Source organism: Scylla paramamosain, chromosome 9 (genome assembly GCF_035594125.1).
Source record: "Scylla paramamosain isolate STU-SP2022 chromosome 9, ASM3559412v1, whole genome shotgun sequence".
Taxonomy (NCBI): Eukaryota; Metazoa; Arthropoda; class Malacostraca; order Decapoda; family Portunidae; genus Scylla; species Scylla paramamosain.
The window spans coordinates 11,615,001-11,635,000 of record NC_087159.1 but is presented as its reverse complement, the minus strand read 5'-3'; the positions used below and the strand labels follow the sequence as shown (position 1 = coordinate 11,635,000).

Genomic DNA, 20,000 nt, shown 5'->3' with positions numbered 1-20,000 from the left:
GAGCAGGTGTAGGCCTGAAACACCCATTAGAAAAGCCTAGTAAAGCTGCCATGAGTGAGAAACGAGAACGAAGGCGCCTGAAAATGAATAATGATGCTAAAAGTGAAAGTTCTAGAGAAAATACAGAAGTGAAGAAATTAAAGAACTGTGAGAACCTTGTAATTGGAATTAAAAGGGAAAGGGGGAAGAGAGCAAGGTCGGGTTAATGAAAAATTTACGATCTTAGGAGAGGATGTTGGTGACTTGCCTCCGCCCAGAGGCCTCACGGGTGGGTTCATTCTCCCCGAAGGCTCACGAGAGTTCCTTTGCTGGGGCCGCGGGACTGCCCTGGCCACGCCCTCCTGACCACGAGAAAAGGAGCAAAGTAGCCGCCTGAGAATCCTACCGATGAAAGTAGATATTTGAGCTGATTTTCTGTGGTATTTAAACAGCCAGACTGACCGACGCCCATGTTATGGTGGTAGTAGTAGTAGTAGTAGTAGTAGTAGTAGTAGTAGTAGTAGTAGTAGTAGTAGTAGTAGTAGTAGTAGTAGTAGTTGTAGTAGTAGTAGCAGTAGTAGTAGTAATATTAGTAGTATTAGTGGTAATAGTAGTAGTAGCAACAGTAGTGGCTAATTTTCCCCTTTACACGGTAGCTTCACTCATCAGACAGGTAATTGTTGTTCGGGTGACTTTTACGGACGAGGATGGTAACCTGGCCCGGTGACGCGGCCTCTCATTACCAACCATGATCTGAGGAGACCACCGCCTCGTCTGCCTCGTCCTGCCCTGTCCTGTCTGCCTCGCCGCATCCTGTCCTACCCCAGCCTCCTCAGCTTCTCCCTACGCAGCCCTATCTTCGTCCTCCCCTCGTATGCTTCCTTCCTACCATTGTTCCCCCTTACCCTTCGTCTCGCCCCGTTCCACTATCCCCTGTCTACATCCAGGCTCCTTCCTTGCTGAAGAGGTTGAAGAGGCTGCCTGTCTGCCCCTCAAGTGCCTGCATACCTTGGTCTGTGTTGCGGCGGGTCATTCATGAAGGGGTAATGAAGGGCTTTTCGTAGCGGTACTGACGGTGAATGGCGGAGAAAAACGCTAACAACCGCTGATGTAATGGTGTAATTGTGACCGTCGGCGAGCGGTGCCTTGCCTCCCGCTGTTTCCATTTAGGGCAGCACCTGTAATGGCGCAATTGGAATAATAACGCCAGGAGTCACGAGACGCGCCCCTGGAGGTGATGGTGATAGTGAAAGTGGGAAGAAGAGGAGGAGAAGGGTGGTGCTGGTGTTGGTGGCGTGGGGAGGGGGATTGGCAGTACTAGTAATAGCATAGCAAGGTAGGGAGTTCCAGGAAGAGGGCAGACAGGGTGGCGGGGCGCTATAGCGGCGATACCTTTCTCTCCTCCATCTCCTTCTCGCCCATCTCCTTCAGTCCTAACTCATCCTTACCTTAATTAGAAATGGTGGGTTTTAATTACCATAGGAATCCCAAGCTATGAGGAAGACAGGGAGACCTAACGGGATGAAAACTCTTGTATGGTAATGACAAGCAGAATGGCGTCTCTTAGTCACTCTACTTCGTTCGTCTCTCTTTTGTCCGTCTCGTACAAGGTGGCTCCCTGTATGAGGACTCTGTGTATTAAAGATGAAATTCTTATGGTGATGAGTTGTCCCGTGGATGTGTTGTGGGGAGAGCGAGGGTGCGTGATGGGGCGGGCGGTGGCGCCCTCGCGCGGCGCGGGTCTCAGGACAGCCAAGGCCCGACCCGCCGCTTATAACTGTCCGTGGCGGGGCGGAGGACTCAGTCCGTCTCAACGGCCCCCACGTCTCGCACACGCTCCTGCCTCCGCTGGGACGCCAGTCAGGGACAGCCTTCACCCCGGAGTGTCCCTCGCAGTCCCGGGGCCCGTGACACCAGCCGCTGCTGCCTTAGTCACCGTGCCCTTAGCGGAGCGACCCAGGAGAGGGGCGAGGCGTGTGTTGTGGTGCTTGTAGACTGTGTCTTGGTGATCTGTGCCTGTGTCTGCCCAAGGGATAACACGTCTCGCTGCACAGCAAGCCGAGCCACAGCGCGTGGAAGTGGAGGTGTGGAGACAGTGCTGCAGGAGGGAGGCCCACGCCCTACGGCCAGCCCGGCCATAAGGTGTGTGTGCTGTTCTTCCATACACTCAAACACACATGTACACACACACACACACACACACACACACACAAAACTCGCACGCTCATCATACACGTGTACAGCAGTATCACTTTAAGTGTTCAGTCTTCCCCGTCAGCCACACTTACACACTCCAGCAAAGTTTACATTTCGCACCGTAAAATTTCTACACTATTGTGTCTAACCGGCAGTAAGCTTCAAGTTTATTAATAGTCTGTGAGCTTAAAGAAAAACTTCAACGCTCCGCAAAAAGTGATCCTATCATTCGTCACGCGCCCGCCCTGAGTGAGGACAACCTGTGTGCTGCGCCCCTCTTGGCTGAGAACAGCGGGGCACGAGCACTGCAAAGGAAAACTGGCCCACCTGTCCGAGGTGACTTTTTATTACATTAGGGAGCCCATTCCTCCCCCCTTCTGTCTGCCGAAATGTTAAGTAATCGTCACCAAGACTGTCACGCCAGGAGCTTTGAGGGCGGCGCGTGGCGGCAGGATAGGAGGCATTCCCAGGCGGAGACCAGACAGTGTTCTCGAGGCAGAGAAGCAGATGACGGCTCAGCTCACTTGATATGGTTTGCGTCTCAAGGCGATCCAGTGTAGGTTATGCCTGGCTGCTGCTGGTGCTTCGGCTGCCTGACCACTTCTCCCACCCAACGCCGCGCTTCCAGATCCACGCCCACTCCAAATTTTGTTCTTATGTTGACCATTTGGGAGGCAATGTGATTTTTACAAGAAAAATAGTGGTGGTTATTGTGGTGGTAGTAAATGTAGCAGCAGCAGTTGTTGTAATGGTACTGTAGTAACGGTGTGGCATTATGTCATTTCCAAGTTATCTGATGAATCGGAAATAGCCAAGCAGCTCCTGACGGGGCCGCAGTAGTGAGTGTGACAAGCGCGCTGGCGGACGGATGCCGTGGAGTGACGAACAGTGGGATGGACCAGGTTTCTGGCCCCGCCAGATTAACCCGCGACCCACCGGGTGTCCTGGAATGAATGGGACGGCGCTGATCTGATCCTCCTGCGGCGCGCCGTGTGGCGTGTTCCGTCGACACGAGTCTGGCCCCAAAAATAGAGAGAAAAAAAAGTTTGAGAGAGAGAGAGAGAGAGAGAGAGAGAGAGAGAGAGAGAGAGAGAGAGAGAGAGAGAGAGAATAATAACCACCTTTCGTAGTGTGCAATTAATAAGTTTTGTGTTTTTGCAACTTGCTGCATGTTTGTCCTCATCATGTTTTTGCATCAAGCTGCGCCGCATATCATTCAGTGTCGTGGGCAGTGGACGTCCGTTTTGTGAGTCTCTTATCACTCATCTTCCTCATCTCCTTCAGACTTCTCATGCAGGAATCTGAGGGAAGTACATTTCTTCATCTCAGACACCGCTAGGAGACCTTAAGTACTCCGCAGGTTACAATGCACACGAGCTTATCATCACTACCTGACGAGAACGGAAAACAAAGAGAATTCCATCCCTTTGATTCCAAATTTCTTTGAAGTGAATTAGAAAGAAGATTTGGTACCATTAGCTCTCTCTTCTAACTCTGACTGAAGTGAGTGAAAATGCTGGTAAAAAAACAAAGAAGATACAATCCCCTTAACCCTCTTCTAACTCTATTTGGAGTGAATTAAAACGCTCCTCTTTAGCATAGTGAGGGTGCTCGTGTTTCATCCCATCACTCTCTAAGACTCCCCAGTAGGTGTCTGTGGAGGCTCCCCTACAATAGCAGATGAAGGGCAGGGGAGACCACCACAGACGCAAGGAGTAATGGATCTTTTGTGGCGCTGATGGATGAGGCACTGATCTTGAAGGCCTAGGGGGACGGGCGCTGTAACGAGGGCTTGGCGGGAGAGTGGCGTAGGTTTTGGCCTCCTGAAGTGAGCTTGGGGAAGGCAAAGATTAGGAGGCGGCAGAGTCATATCAGAAAAAAAAAAAGATGATGTGTGGAGTGAAGAGGGAACACTGTGAAGGTAAAGATGAAGAGGGGATGGTGATGTTAGGAATGAAGAGGGGAACACTATGAAGGTAGAAATGAAGGTAGAAATTAAAAGGACGATGTTTGTTAGAAATGAAGATCTGTCTGAAGTCACGAAAGAAGAGGAGCTAGTGAAGTCAGAGATGAAGATGAAACATTGTGAAGATAAAAAAAAATAATGAGCTGGTGAATAATAAAAAAAAAAAAAAAAACGTAACAACTCAAGTCAGAAAATACTGGAAACCACTCGTAGTGAAATCAGAGGCGAAGAAGAACCACGAGAACAAAAGAGGAGAGCCTACACACACACACACACACACACACACACACACACACACACACACACACACACACACACACACACACACACACACACACACACACACACACACACACACACACACACACACACACACTCCCGATGAATCTCCATATGCCGTGCGCTGAAAGAAGAAGACGATGCTTGGAAAAGTAAGAATATAAAAGGCTACAAGGACAAAACACCACGGGGATGAAAAAAAAAAAAAAACTCGGTGTCCTTGAGAAACCTTCATTTGTCCAACTTTAGAAGACGATGAGTGACATTCTGAGCAAGACACATTTATTACATTACATCTACACGACTCCATGAATAATCTAACTACCTACATTCATCTCATAATTTATACAACCTTGAATAATGAACGGCTGGATTTTAAGACCTGCGGGGGGAGGGGGGTGTCTAGGCGAAGGTGACTGTGTATAAACTAGTGGATCCCGAGGCGTGAGATATGTGAGCCAGGTGTGAGGATGAGAGGACAGGTGGGTAGGTGGACAGGTGTGCGGGGGAGTCGCAGGTGAGTGGCAGACACGAGGCATTGTTCAGGGCCAGGTAAAGCCGAGGAGGTAGCGGGACAGGTGATTACAGGTGAGGGGGTGACTTTGAATGAGAGAGAGAGAGAGAGAGAGAGAGAGAGAGAGAGAGAGAGAGAGAGAGAGAGACTAGATAAACTACATAGGCGGATAAGAAGACAGAGAAGATCATCTACACTATTATATGTACATAGATAAACAGACAAAAGAAAAAGCGAAGCCAAATAGACAGACAAACAGACACACACAGAAGCAGACAGGCACAAAACCTAAAAATTAACTAACCAGCCAATAAAGTAGCGAAAGGAGAAAATTAAAGAATAAAAAAAAAGCGAGCATTAATTAAGGGAGAAAAAAAAGGTTGAGTGTTGAAGGATGAAGTCAGATTAGAGAAGGATAGGGAGAGCAGGAGAGAGAGGCGCGAATTTCATGGGGAGAAAAAAAAAAGTAGTTTGCGAAGGTGACAAGATGATGTCGGAGTGTAAAGATGTGTGGACAATAATGGAGGAGGAAGAGGAGGTGGAGAGAGTGAGAAAGACAGATGTGAAAAAAAGAACCTATCTTCCTCTTCCTCCTCCTCCTCCTCCTCCTCCCCCCCCTCCCCCTTCCCCCTCCTCCTCCCCCCTCCTCCTCCTCCTCCTCCTCCTCCTCCTCCTCCTCCTCCTCCTCCTCCTCCTCCTCCTCCTCCTCCTCCTCCTCCTCCCCCTCCCTCTCCTCTTCCTCCTCCTCCTCCTCTACTCTTCCTGTCTTCCTGCTCCCTTAAGCCTACAAACTTGGTTCTGCGGTCACCCCTAGAAGTACTCTCTCTCTCTCTGTCTCTCTCTCTCTCTCTCTCTCTCTCTCTCTCTCTCTCTCTCTCTCTCTCTCTCTCTCTCTCTCTCGAGCATTATAACTACCTTAAGATGCTTTATTATGTTATTTTCAACCCTACAATATATATATTTTTTCAAGACATGAAATCACCGTGTAATTTATGTGAATATAAGATGAGGATTTATTTTTCTTATCATCAGGACATTGCCCTTTTTTTTATCCATATTACGTGTCACCAAATCATATCCTGTTTTGTCGCGCCGCAGGATAATGTGTCATATAAAAAGCTACGCCTCTGTTTAAATCTGCATAAATTATACGGCGTCTGTCTGCGAGGAGCGGGAAGAAACACGTATGAAGAGCGACAACACGAAGCAGTAACACGTTAAAAACACCGAGAAAAGCGACTTGATAACAGGCTAAATACAAATAAACAATATCTTTTTACATTAACATACATTGCAGTGTTAATCCGAGCAGAGTAGAGAAACGCACGAACTGAGGTCAGCATATCAGTCCATAACGCGTTAAAACCAACACTGGAAAAAGAACAGGAGATGATAATATCCTTTGCATAGAAAACAACACCTTTTACAGCAGCTTGGATTTCACAACGTTAATTTGAGCAGAGCAGAGAGAGACACGCACAATGGTCAACATTAGAGTCAACAACGCGTTAAAAAACACCACTGGGAAAATAAGGGACTTGATAATATCCTATGTATGGAAGATAACATCGCCTTTTACAGCTGCATAAGTTACAGTGCTAATTTGGGAAGAGCAGAAAGAGGCACGCACTGAGGCCAACACGAAGACACAGACAGTAACAAGTTAAAAACACCACTAGGGAGAGATAGAAATTGACAATACCCTGTGTAAAAAACAAAAACCTCTCTTTACTCGAACATTTCACAACATTGACTTGAGCAGAGCAGAAAAAAATCACGAACAGAGAGCAGCAAGAGGGCCCAATGACACGATCAAAGCAGCTAAAGTAGGAAAGTAATGGATCGTAAGCAAGTTTACTCACTTTTATTTTTTAAAGCAGCACGAACTCAAAGCAACACTGGAGGCAATAACAGTTAAAGGCAACACAGGGAGAGCAAGGAAGAGGGATTATCAAGATGGCTAAACTTTTCCTAGTTCAGTGTTTGGTGTTTACGGTGTTGTCTCAGGCGCGCATTTCCGGCGCATAAGGGAGGGTAAGGAGCCTCGGGACACGGGAACACCTGCAGCTCCCCGTGTTGGCGAGGGTGTCAAGGTTAGCGGTGCGGGGAAGGGTGGCGGCCAGGTAAGAGACACCCAGCTGCCCAGTGACGGGATGGACAGGTAGAGTGTGGGTGGAGAGAGAGAGGGGGGGGAGGGGGGGAAGTGATGGAAGGGAATACACACACATACACATACACATGCTTGCACACACACACACACACACACACACACACACACACACACACACACACACACACACACACACACACACACACACTAATAAAATGATGATAATAATAAGAAAGGAAGAAATATTAAAAAAACAGACACACAAAAGAACAAACAGACACACAAAGACAAACAAACAGGTACAACAAACCATCCTTGACAACATCCAATCAAACAAACAGACAAACAAACAAACAATCACGCCACAACAGTAACCCATCCCTAACCTAACCTAAGCTAACCCACTGATAGGAAGCGCGACGGTCAGGCTTCAGATAAACGGCAGGTAGACGCAGACAGGTGGGACTGAGACAGGTGAGCTGGGGACGACAAGGGTGGCGGTGACGGAGCAGCAGACAGGCAGGTGGACAGGGGAGATAGACAGGTGGTGGGCAGTAGAAGGGAAGGTAGGTAAGGTGGGCATGTTAGACTTCAGTATGGGCTGGTCACGTGTAGGCGAGTAACAGGTTGGGTCCGTGTTCAGAGCCACGAAGCGAGACTTGAGTGGATGTTAGACAGAAGGATGACCAGCCCTCTCACTCTACTCTCATTCCTTTCTCTCCTCTCCCTTCCTCTATCTCTCTCTCTGTCTCTCTCTCTCTCTTGCAGCTCCTTACGCCATTCAGTTCTCTAAGACGCAGGCTATCATGTTTGCCTCTTCCAACACATGCACGCACGCACACACGCGCACATAATCGAGGGTATTTTCTTTACTTCTGTATTTTTCTTCTTATTTTTTTTTTTTCCATATTGAACGGAAGTCTTATGTGATTCTGCGTATTTGCTGAGCGCCTAAGATTTAAATATTTATCTTATCATCCAGTCTGTTTACTCATCAGCGAACACACACACACACACACACACACGCACACACACACACACACACACACACACACACACACACACACACACACACACACACACACACACACACACACACACACACACACACACACACACACACACACACAAGGACACGCGAATTATGTACCTTGAATACTGAGGGAGTTGGTCTAATCTATAAATGTTAGAAATGTCAGGTGATTTTTTCTGTTGTCAGGGAAGATGATGGGGCAAAAGATGTGTTGGTAGAGTGGACAGCATCTGGCAACACTGGAGGGGAGGGCAAGGGGGAGGAGTGTGTGTGTGTGCTTGGGAGTGTGCGTACCCGTTCCAGGTGGCAAGTCTGAGTGGGTCACCTGCCCTAATAGAATCTACCTGGTGAAGGTGGCGGTGATGGTGGTGGCGCTGACCCGAGACAGGCATTGAAAGGGAGAGAGATAGAGAGCGGGAGAGATAAATAGACAGTGACGGACACACGGGCACATGGAGACGGACAGATAGATAGAGACAAATAAAAAAGGAGAGAGAAGAATACATAAACGAAAGAAAACACACAAACAGAGAATATGTTGAAAACAAAAACTATAAAAGACCACACTGAAAAAAAAGTACAAAATTGAACACCTAAACAAATAGACAGATAAAAAGCAAACACACACACACACACACACACACACACACACATACACACACACACACACACACACACACACACACATACACACACACACACACACACACACACACACACACACACACACACACACACACACACACACACACACACACACATACTTATACACGAAGAAAGAGAAAAAAAATATGAAAGACCCTTCACAAGAAAAAAAAAAAGTACAAAATTGAACACCTATGTAACCTCGCTCCAGGAAGTTCCCAGGCAGGCCCTCGCAGCCCAGCCTTGCATAACAACAACCACTGATCGCTTCTTGTCACAGGAAGGTGTTATGAATAAGAAAAACCAGTAATGAGGATATTGTCCACACTACTAAACACAACCTTGATATACGAGTACGTAACCTTTTGAGAGGTGCCCCTACCCCGCGTGTGTGTATGTGTGTGTGTGTGTGTGTGTGTGTGTGTGTGTATGTGTGTGTGTGTGTCCTTGGGTGCTTGTGTGGAGGAGTGAGCCTGTGTTTGTTATCGGCTTTGCAACACATGAGTAGCTGATGATGTGTATGTAAATAGACGTATCAGGAAGGGAAGGTCAGAAATACTACACCTTTTTAATCAGAGAGAAAGAAACATATAATAGTGCGTGTCTTCGTGTGTGTGTGTGTGCGTGTGTGTGTGTGTGTGAGCAAGGGGCGCCGCGGTGTCTAGGGAGGAAGGGACCTGGCTGAGGTGGGTTGGTTGCTGGTCACCGCCGCGCCGCGTCTGGTATGTGGGTGTACTGGATCTGCCCGGAAGGAGGACCATAAGGGGCTGTAGTGATGGGGTCAGGGTATGTGTGTGTGTGTGTGTGTGTGTGTGTGTGTGTGTGTGTGTGTGTGTGCGTGTGTTTTGTGTCCTCACCAATCCCACGAGCTGTTTATTCAGAAAAGTGATGATTTTATACTAGACTAAGCTAAATATTGTTCTTTTTTAGCTTTCTTCCTCAAAGTATGGACAGTCAAAAATGAGAAAAAAGTAACAGAAAGACGCAGAAGATAAGGTCAGAAGTCTCGGGAAGCATCATGAGACCTTCTTCAGGAGCACCAGTGGACTGAGGGACGTACTGTAGTAGTCAGAAGTCGATTAACCTTTTCACTTCTACTGTGCTCTGTTTTTCTTGTCTTGCGTTCCCTGATCAGCTGACTTGACGACTGATAGATTCTTAGTACACCACAGAACCGTAATACCGAGGAGAAAAACGCCAAACACAATGGAAGTCAGCGCAGTACGTCACTCTTTTTGCGTCCATGACTGTAGTGGCATGAAGGGAGAGTTTATAGTAAGGCCACATCTTGATACGGGGAGTTAATTTCATCCCCTTTTTATGTCATTCAATAACTCGATCTTGACAGCGAGGCGAGGCATTATTCAGGTGCAAATTGCGTGATTGTATCGACACTTTTGCAATTAGTTTCCTGCGCGGCGACCTGGTGACTCTAATGATTGCGGCGCCTGATTGAGTTTGTGCAGCGTAACCCCGTCCTTATGAATAGATTTTTTTTTTTTCTTGCATACATATTTATAGTTTTTCTCTATATCACAAGCATATAACTGATGATGCTCGCTAACCTTGCCAGGAGTGTTACTTTTTTCCTTTATAATTATAAGAAATATTTATTATTAGTTTGGTCTTTTTTCGTTTCGTGAGGCAAGAACAACATGACATTGTATATGAGAGACTGGTTTGCATGGCTATCACCAGGGTGCGTTGGGTGCGTGGTGTGGAGGACTGAAGAGTGTGTTACGAGTAGTATCAGCTATCAGCCTCACTCTTCTCACTCTTATACTTCCTATCACTCCCTCACACCCACACTTCCTCACGCCTCCTCATTCCCTGACTCTCTTTCACACACCCTTAGATTCCCATACATTCTTAGTCCCTAACATCCTTACACCCCTTCATACCCTCTCAGTCCCTCACACCTACACCTGACACTCAAACTCTCCCTAACACGTCCTCATTCCTGACTCTCCCTTACCTTCCCTCGTTCTTTCAATCCTCAACATCCTTATATCCTTTCATACACTCACGCCCTTCCACACACCTATACATCAGTCCCTCACCTTTACATTTCCTCATCCTTACATCCCTTCTCCTCTGACACTGCACATAATTACACATCCCTTACTCCCTCATTCCACTCCCTTACCCTCACTCTCCCACGTCCCTCGCCCACAAGAGCTACTCGTTTCCGCCTCTCCCCTCCAGGTACTCGGGGACATCACGTTAACATAGAGATTATTTTTCTTCCTTTTTTTTTTTTTAGGGTGTAATAAATCATTCTCTCCCTCGTACTGTGAGGCAGAGAGAGAGAAAGAAAGAGATAGGTGAAAGGGGGGGAGGTGTTAGAGGGTTGACGCGTGGCAGGTTTACGAGGGGAGCTTTACCTGTACTGGTGTGTTACCTGCGGCCTAGTGTGGTGCTGCCCGGACACCTGAACGCCTCACCTGTAGCGCGGCGGCGGCGGCGGCATCGGTGGTGGTGGTGGTGGTGGTGGTGGTGGTGGTTATGGTTGTGGTAGCAAGGAACATTAGTTACAGTAGGGTTTGGTTAGATTGGAAACGTTAGCCAAAGTTAAGATGTTCTAGAATTATTGGGTAATGTTTGGTTAGACTAAAATAAGTTATGTGTAATTAGGTTATTGTAGAAAATGGATAAAATGAAGTTACGTTTGGCTGTAGAAGTTGGGGAAAGTTAGCTTATGTTAGAAAGAATAGGTAATTGAAAGTTAGAATGTAAGTTACAGCTATTACGGCAGGTAAATGAAGTTAGATAAGTGCGGTTGCTTGCATTACGTTACAACAGTGGCGGCAGCTGAATAAAGTTAGCTACGTGAGGTTACAATGACGGCAGCGGCAGCAACACAGCACACACTAATAACAAGCTGACGTCACAAGGCTTCAGAGCAACCAACCAACTAGCAAACCCGGCGGAAATCCTGCGATGTTCACTGTGATCTTACGTTTACCTGGGCGTCGGCTGGCAGGGTTCGAATCTCAGCACTTACCATTACCTCGTCTTTATATCTTTTATCCTTTTACTTTTTAATTTATTTGTTTTCATGTTGTGGAGGTCGCGCGTGGAGTCACCCTGAGCGTCCCCAAGTCAGGGTCCTCCGCAGGGTTGTTTTGGGGAGGGACGTGAGTTGAAGGCCACGTGGAATGACTTCTAATTTACCGCCTCGAGGATAACTAGCGAGTAGACGAGAGTGAGTGAGTGACGAAGTGACGGAGTGACGGAGTGAGTGAGTCAGCAAATTGCACCAACACAACACGTTTCCTAAGAGAGAGAGAGAGAGAGAGAGAGAGGGAGAGAGAGAGAGAGAGAGAGAGAGAGAGAGAGAGGAGAGAGGGAGAGAGAGAGAGAGAGAGAGAGAGAGAGAGAGAGAGAGAGAGAGAGAGAGAGAGAGAGAGAGAGAGAGAGAGAGATTGCTGTTTCATGAGTATTGTATATATATTTGTACTCGTGTGTGCGTATGTGTGTGTGTGTGTGTGTGTGTGTGTGTGTGTGTGTGTGTGTGTGTGTGTGTGTGTGTGTGTGTGTGTGTGAGTGTGTGTGTGTGTGTGTGCGCGTGTGTGTGTGTGTTAGAGCGAGAGAGAGGAATGACAGGTATGATATATGGTGACGGGCAGACATGATGTGTGGTGTGTGCAGGTGTGCAAGGTGAGAGGGACAGGTGGCGGTGTATGGGGACGACAGATGTTGGAGGGAACGTTGGGGATCAGGTGTGGTACAGGAAAAGGACAGACAGGTGAGGACAGGCAGGTGTCGGGGGGAGGCAGGGCGGGGCCACGCCGAACACTCCTCAAGAAACATTAACAGGATGTCCCCTTTTTTTGCACGAGTCACTCTCAACCTTCACAGGGAACCGAGCTCTTCCGGTATATTCATCTTGAGTCCTCCACGTCGCCCCCTGGTGGTGGTGGCAGCAATTAAGCATGAATTTCCATTCTAAACCTGCATAACATTTACACAACACCTCATTCGGTTATCATATATGAGTACCATCTCTTATTTTTCTTCAGTTACTTCCTTGTCTTTTCTGTACACTCAGAGAAGCACCTCATGTTAACCTCTTGCATGTCTTCTTTATATAATTTGTCTTTCTTTTATTCTCAATTCTTTTAGGGACTGTCTTTATCTTAAATATTTACCAAGGGAGATACCCTCTCTCTCTCTCTCTTTCTCTCTTTCATTTCTTTGATATTTACCTAGAGGCTCCTCTCCCTTTTACTTTACCTTGACGTGCCTTCTTTTCATTACTGTTACTTGCCTTTTTTTCAGTCTTGATCCTAAACAAATGTACCTTTTACCCATAACTTCCCCATCTCACCTTGACAATCCTTACATTAATTACCTTCGTCTCTTTCGAGCCTCTATATACTCCCCCCTCACCTGTCTGTCTTACCTGTGCATTTCTCTTCATCGCCATCGTCCTTCTCCCATGGCTGCCTCTTGCCGCTGGATCAGTATGGTTGAGGTGCGAGGGATTTTTTTGAGCGTTGATGACCCTCGTTGCCTTGATCTCTGGTGACCCGCGGGGCGCTACAAGGCCGTCATGCATCTGCTGGACTTGGTGGGAGGGAGGACGCGGTCAGTAGAGGGAAGGGAGGTGGTCAAGAAGTGAAAGAGAGGCACTGGAGAAGGGAAAGGGAGGTCAGTATAGGGTGAGGTTCTTGTAAGGGAAAGAAGTTGTGGAAAGGGAAGGAAAGAAGGTCAGGGAAGAGGAAAGGGTTGGAAGGGAAAAAGTACAAAGGTTTTATTGCAGTTTAGAATAAAGGGAAGTTGAAAGGTCATGTTATTTATTGTCGCCGTTATGTTGGTTGTCATTGCGGTTTTCCCTGTCAATAAATAACGCGGTGAAGGTGGCATGTAATTGAAATAACACACACACACACACACACACACACACACACACACACACACACACACACACACACACACACACACACACACACACACACACACACACACACACATGAATGCACTCGCGGCCACCGAAATATTCAATCAGCTAAAAAAGAGAAAACAGGGAAAAGAAAATTAACGAAGAGTGAAGTGTTTGCAACGCAATCATCAACACACACACACACACACACACACACACACAGAAAATGAATAAACAGAAAAAAAATACCTCCATCACAAAACCCACTAAAAAAAAAAGATAAACAAACTAACAAACCGAAGACGTAAAAAAAAAATGAAAATCTCAAGGCATCAACAGAGGAGCAAAGAACACAGTGATGGTACAACCTTAATGATAAAACTAATGAAGCTAACTGATAAAACCGAAAGAATTAATAACAAGCATAAAAAAATAATCTAATAAAACCTTCACCTTTACGCAAGAATGGATTTGAGGCGAGGTAGCAGATTTACGAACGATACAATCACGTAGCAGGTGGGACAAGGTAAGGTGGAGGTTAATGAGGCGCGCAGGTGGATACGGATGCTGACGGGAGATAATGAATGCCGAGGACAGGTGGGCGATGGCGGGAAAGCGTTGTCGGGGTGAGACGTGGGTCGTGATAGGGCTGAGGGACGTGGATGATGGATGGGCAGCCACACTAACGCCCAGAATTACGAGTACGTGATGGATGAATGGCGAGGGGAACACTGGGAAGACAAGGCCGAGAGAGGGTGGCGAATCAGAGGAGTGGGTGAGGTGTGTACATCCGTAAGGTGGCGGGACGAGGCATGAGGGAGATGGATGACTCTGGTATTGATGTACGTTGTTATCCACAGGCCGCGGTGTATTGAGTGATGGGCGACTGGGGGAAGCATGAAGGGATGTGCTGACTGGAAACGGGGAGGAACTCATGTTATTCTTAAACTCTTCTGTCTCTTATGAATGCTGATTTTTAAAGGCCACAGAGATGATTGGTTTGGTTCTCATGGGGTATTTTCCTACTGGTGATGTGGAACTCTTGTTAAACTATGACTAGAATCATGAGAGCATCCCTGAAAGCCTCAGTAACTTTTTCTACAGTGTGTTAAAAGAAACTGAGATGAGGCACCGAAATGTTTAATTAAGAGTACGAATCATGGAGAAACAACCTTGAAAGACAGAAAATCGAAGGAAAAATGAATAAATGACTGACAAGAAGAGAAGGAAGTAAAAGTCAGAGGTAATAACCCCAAGCAACATCACACAATGACAACCAAGACCAAACAAAACAAAGTGTGAAGATCAAGAGAAAAAAAAAAGACTACAATAATTTTCACATCAACACCACCAATTGCTTCCGGGCTTCATTTAGGAGAGGCACCAATTAGTTATGGGAGTTTTAATTGCTTCATTAGACTTTATAAATGCTAAGGAGTAATGATAAAGTACCTGGGTGGGCCGAGGCGGAAAGGTAACGGAGGGATGGGAAGAAGTGGCGGGAGTGATGCAGGTAGCTGTGTGACTGTTAACTGGAATGGAATTGTGCTGTATCTTCTGTTCGTGTGTCTGTGTGGTTTTGTTTGTCTGTCTGTTTTATAATTCATCTGTTTCTGTCTCTGCCTTTCTGTGTATTTGCCTGCTCCTCTGGCTGGCTGTCTATCTGTTTGTCATTTTCTTGTCTATCTAACCTAACCTAACCTAACCTAACCTAACTTAACCTACATTCATATCTATTCGTTTATCTTGGTACCTATCTATGTATGTACGAGTATGTGTCTAACTATTTGTATGTATATCTACCTGTCTATCTACCTATTTATCTACCTATCTATCTGTCTATCTATCTATCTATCTATCTGTCTGTCTGTCTGTCTTTTTACATGTCTGTCTGTCTCTGTACGTCTGTCCCATCACTTCACTTCAACTAGCAGATGTTCAATTTCTTTTCTTCTCTCTACCACAAGTCCCAGAAATGTGAGTCGTCTAGGTGTCTCTCTACTCAAGTTCAATATTCAACTCAGCATTCCAAGCATTGCACTAAGACTTCTCACGTCGGGTTCTCCATTTGTAGCACCGTGTTGTCGTGTCGCATGATTCTTCTCACCCTTAAGAGCAACGTTGGAAGACAAGTGAAGGCAAAAATGGCATCCTCCGTTCAGATCATCAGTATTGAGATGGAGAGGCCGCAGTTACATCTCAGGGACATCCTTGCGTTTTATTACCTTTATTTGTTATTCAGTGCGTCGATTATTATTTTTTTTATGTGTGTGTGTGTGTGTGTGTGTGTGTGTGTGTGTGTGTGTGTGTGTGTGTGTGTGTGTGTGTGTGTGTGTGTGTGTGTCGCCTCGAAGGTCAAGGGTCGCTGGAAAATCTCGATTCCCCGGTGGTATCTTCTTGTTTTAAGGTGTGTGTGTGTGTGTGTGTGTGTGTGTGTGTGTGTGTGTTAATCTGCTGTCTTTCTTTTTGGTAGAGAGAGAGAGAGAGAGAGAGAGAGAGAGAGAGAGAGAGAGAGAATAAGAATATGATATACAAGTCGTAGTGATTTGCATAAAAGAATAAAAAAGAAAAAAAAACAGGAACTGATAAAGCATTAATCACCAAAACACACACACACACACACACACACACACACACACACACACACACACACACACACACACACACACACACACAAGCATAACTTCGACTATATTTAGCAAGGAAGCGCTGCAAAAACAAACAGGTAATATAAATATCCTGTGTCGCGTGTTTTATGTCCCTGAAGACTGACTGACGGAGTGGCCGAGAGGAGTCGTTGTTCCCAGGGTCATCTATCCCACCACCACCACCACCACCACCGCCGCCGCCGCCGCCCCTCTGCTACGCCGAGTGATCCTAAACTACTTTTTTCGTTGCCTTTTTTTTTTCTTTTTTTTCGTTAGCGTGGCGTGTTTTAGCCTTGGTCGTTTTCTTTTACATCATTTTCTGTTCTGGTTTCTTCTCGGGGCTTGTTACTTGTTGCTGTTGTTGTTGTTTCTTCGTGTATAGTTGTTGGTCGTTTTTATTTGTTCATTGTCCTGCTAGCCTTGTTCTTCTTTATTCTGGTTCTTGTTCCGCTTTTATTTCATGCCTCGCGCTCTCAAACCCACCCACCGCATCTTGCACCACTATCACTCTCTCTCCTCCTCCTCCTCCTCCTCCTCCTCCTCCTCTACCACTACCACTACCAAGTCACTCCTACCTCCCGTACCTTACATGTCCTCACCTTCACCACCCCAAACCTTCCCTTCACCCGCAGCCTCTCAAAACAACTCCTGCCGCCCCCCACTCCCTCCCCAACGGCACAGGTGTACGGAAAAGTTGTCCTCGTCACCATGATTCGCTCTGAAGGTGAACATCTCATGCGTGCTTAGTTGTCCCAGAGAGTGCTGAGAGTGATGAGTTGGTGAAATATGTTCCAGGACCGTATTCTGAAACACTGCGCCGCACCTCCACTTTTTTTTTCAAAGGCTCTAGTCGAAGTTACGCGGGTTTTTAACTCTTTCAGTGCTTTGGTCGTCTTTTGGTAATATTCAGAGCAGTGTACTTGATATAGTTTGTATGGACAGATGGAGTAAGGAGAGAATAAAAGATTAATTTTGTATTGTCTAGGCTACAAAACTAATTAACGTGTTTTAGTACAAAAAGTATGTCTGAAGAGTTGCAAGGGAATATGAAAAAAAAAAAAAAAAGGGTAGCAGTGAAAGAATTAGGGCTGTTTTTTGTTTTTTTTCTATGGTTCTCGTGACAGATTAACCAGATTTCTACAATATGAACAGGAGTTAGACATTTGAAAACCCGATTAATCGTTTCTGTGGCCTTTGAAAATTGTCGTGGTGAGGGAAAGCAAAGTGTTTCAGAATACGAACCTAACTTCGGTGAGTGCAGGAAAGCAGTGTAATCATTTTGTGTCATGCTCCCCTTTGAGTATTGATTTGTTTTTCATCTGATCTCGGGAAACCATACGAGTAATAAATAATGTTTGGTGCATGCAGCGTGAAAAATGTTATAAATCATGAGTCTTAGTGGATAATACATCTAATTAGCATTCATCGAGGCACGTTAGTCATTAAACATTTATCTGTCTATCTATCTATTTCCCTATCTATCTATCCATCTATCTATCTATAAAGTTACTCGTAAAGACGGAATACAGAGGAATAAAAAGAATACTTAGAACAGATATCTGGAGACGGAGACAGGAAAAGGGGTAGCAGACGGCCAGCGCTCGTGAAGGAAGTGCTTTGTGGCATCTTTATCTCCTTAATGAGAGAGGATATCAAGTAGACGTGAGGAGACAGTGAGAGACGAGAGACAAATGATGAGTGGGAATAGCAAGGAGAGACAAAAAGACTTAAGCGGGAGTACCTTGAGGAAAGACAAGAGTATAAATGGAAGCAGTAAGGAGTAGACATGGAGAAAGATAAGAGAAGTGTGAATAAATGCGAGGGAAGGAAATAAATACAAAGAGAAAATAGGAATAGAGATAATAAAAGAGTGAGGGACGGGAGGAAAGTGTGAGGTTGAGGCGAGGAAGGATTAAATACAAGAGAATGATGGGAATAAGATAGGAAGAAAGATGAAGGAGAAAAATAAAAATATACGTTCAGAAAAAAAAATAAGAAAAGCACAAAGAATTATGAGCATTGCGAGGAAAGACGAGAGACAAAAGTGGAAGACTGGGAATTGACGTGAGGGAAAAACGAGAAGCAAAGAAAAATCGAAATATATCTCAGTAAAGACATGAAACGAAAGAAAAAAATGATAATAAACGACAAAAAAGACGACACACAAGACAAAAATGGGAATTGATGTGAGGAAAGACAAGAGAAAAGTTTGAGCAGGCGTGAGGAAAGGAGGGAGACACGAGAGAAAAGTTGGAGAGAAAATATAGGTTCTGTGTCAGCGGTGGCGGTGGTGGTTGTGGTGGTGGTGGTGGTGGCGGTGGAGCGGGACAAGTTGCAGGCAAGTACTCCTCGCCTGGCTGGGTTCCTTGGGCCATCAAGGTCTTGCATCTCGTGTCTCTCTTCTTGAATATTTATACCAGCCATTCCTAGCGGCATTTCATCGTAAACCTCCCACCATTACCATACATTCATCATGCATTTATCATACATCATCGCGTACTCTAGAGACGATACCAAGAAGAAGAGGAGGAAGGTCAAAGATCATCTGCGTAAATAACCCTTTTTTTCATCCTTTTTCTCGCATTCAGTTAGTGTGAGGAGGATTCATGTGTCTTATTTGAGTCACTAAGTTATTCCGTCGATGCCTCCATGGCCGGCAGGAGAGGAAGGTTAAGGATCATCTGAGCAAACCTTAATTTTTCGCATTCAATTGGTGTGTGTGTGTGTGTGTGTGTTTGTGTGTAAGGAGGAGCAATGCGTTTGATGTGGTCGCTGTTAACCCGTCGGTGCTTCCATGGCCGCCCGCCGCCCGTGAGGTACCTGTGTGTTTAAGTCTTTCTCCGAGGCGCTGCGATGCTGTACGACGTGTGGGTTTTGAGTCCCGCTCCCAGACGTTATTGGTCGTGTAAATTGATCAGCTGACAGGGGTTATCTGTTATTCCAATCACCTGTGAGTGGTTAATTGTTCTCCTCCTCCATCTCCTCTTCTTCTTCTATCGCCTCCCCTTTGGTTGTATCTTCTGCCTTTTCTTCTTCTCTTATTCATCCTCCTCCTTCTCCTCCTCCTCCTGTACTTGAATGCATTATGTGTTGGAGAAATAAATGTACGAAGCTTAATTCTGAATGCGGAGATTGACGAGGGAAGATTATAGACTGCACTTAGACACACACACACACACACACACACACACACACACACACACACACACACACACACACACACACACACACACACACACACACACACACACACACACACACACACACACACACACACACACACACACTCACCCACGAACACACACACCCACCCACGCGCACACATCCACGTACTCTCCCACCCCCTGCGCCCCTGCACACATGCACACACACACACACACACACACACACACACACACACACACACACACACGGAAGGATCAGGGTGAGGTGACAGACAGTTGAGGCAGGTCAAATACTCGTAGACAGGTGGGCGAGGTGATCAACATTTGGTTAGATGCACCTCATACACACACACACACACACACACACACACACACACACACACACACACACACACACACACACACACACACACACACACACACACACACACACACACACACACACACACTGCATACTAATACCCTAATACATGTGTAGTGTACAGATTGTGTATATTAAATCATACACACCTGCCAGTGATTATATTTTATCTGATAATCGTGCAATATATTTTTTGGAAGACTAAAGCATTTCCTGGGCG

At 46.0% G+C, this 20,000-nt stretch overlaps 1 protein-coding gene across 1 annotated transcript in view; it reads left to right on the top strand.

The window, feature by feature from the left end:
- The first annotated feature begins 1,757 nt into the window (after positions 1 to 1,757).
- LOC135103604 (A disintegrin and metalloproteinase with thrombospondin motifs like) overlaps positions 1,758 to 20,000 on the top strand; it is a 90,116-nt gene continuing 71,873 nt past the window's right edge. Inside the window, exon 1 of the mRNA XM_064010078.1 lies at positions 1,758 to 2,121. The gene's annotated coding sequence lies outside the window, so the exon portion shown is untranslated. The remainder of the gene's footprint in view (positions 2,122 to 20,000) is intronic.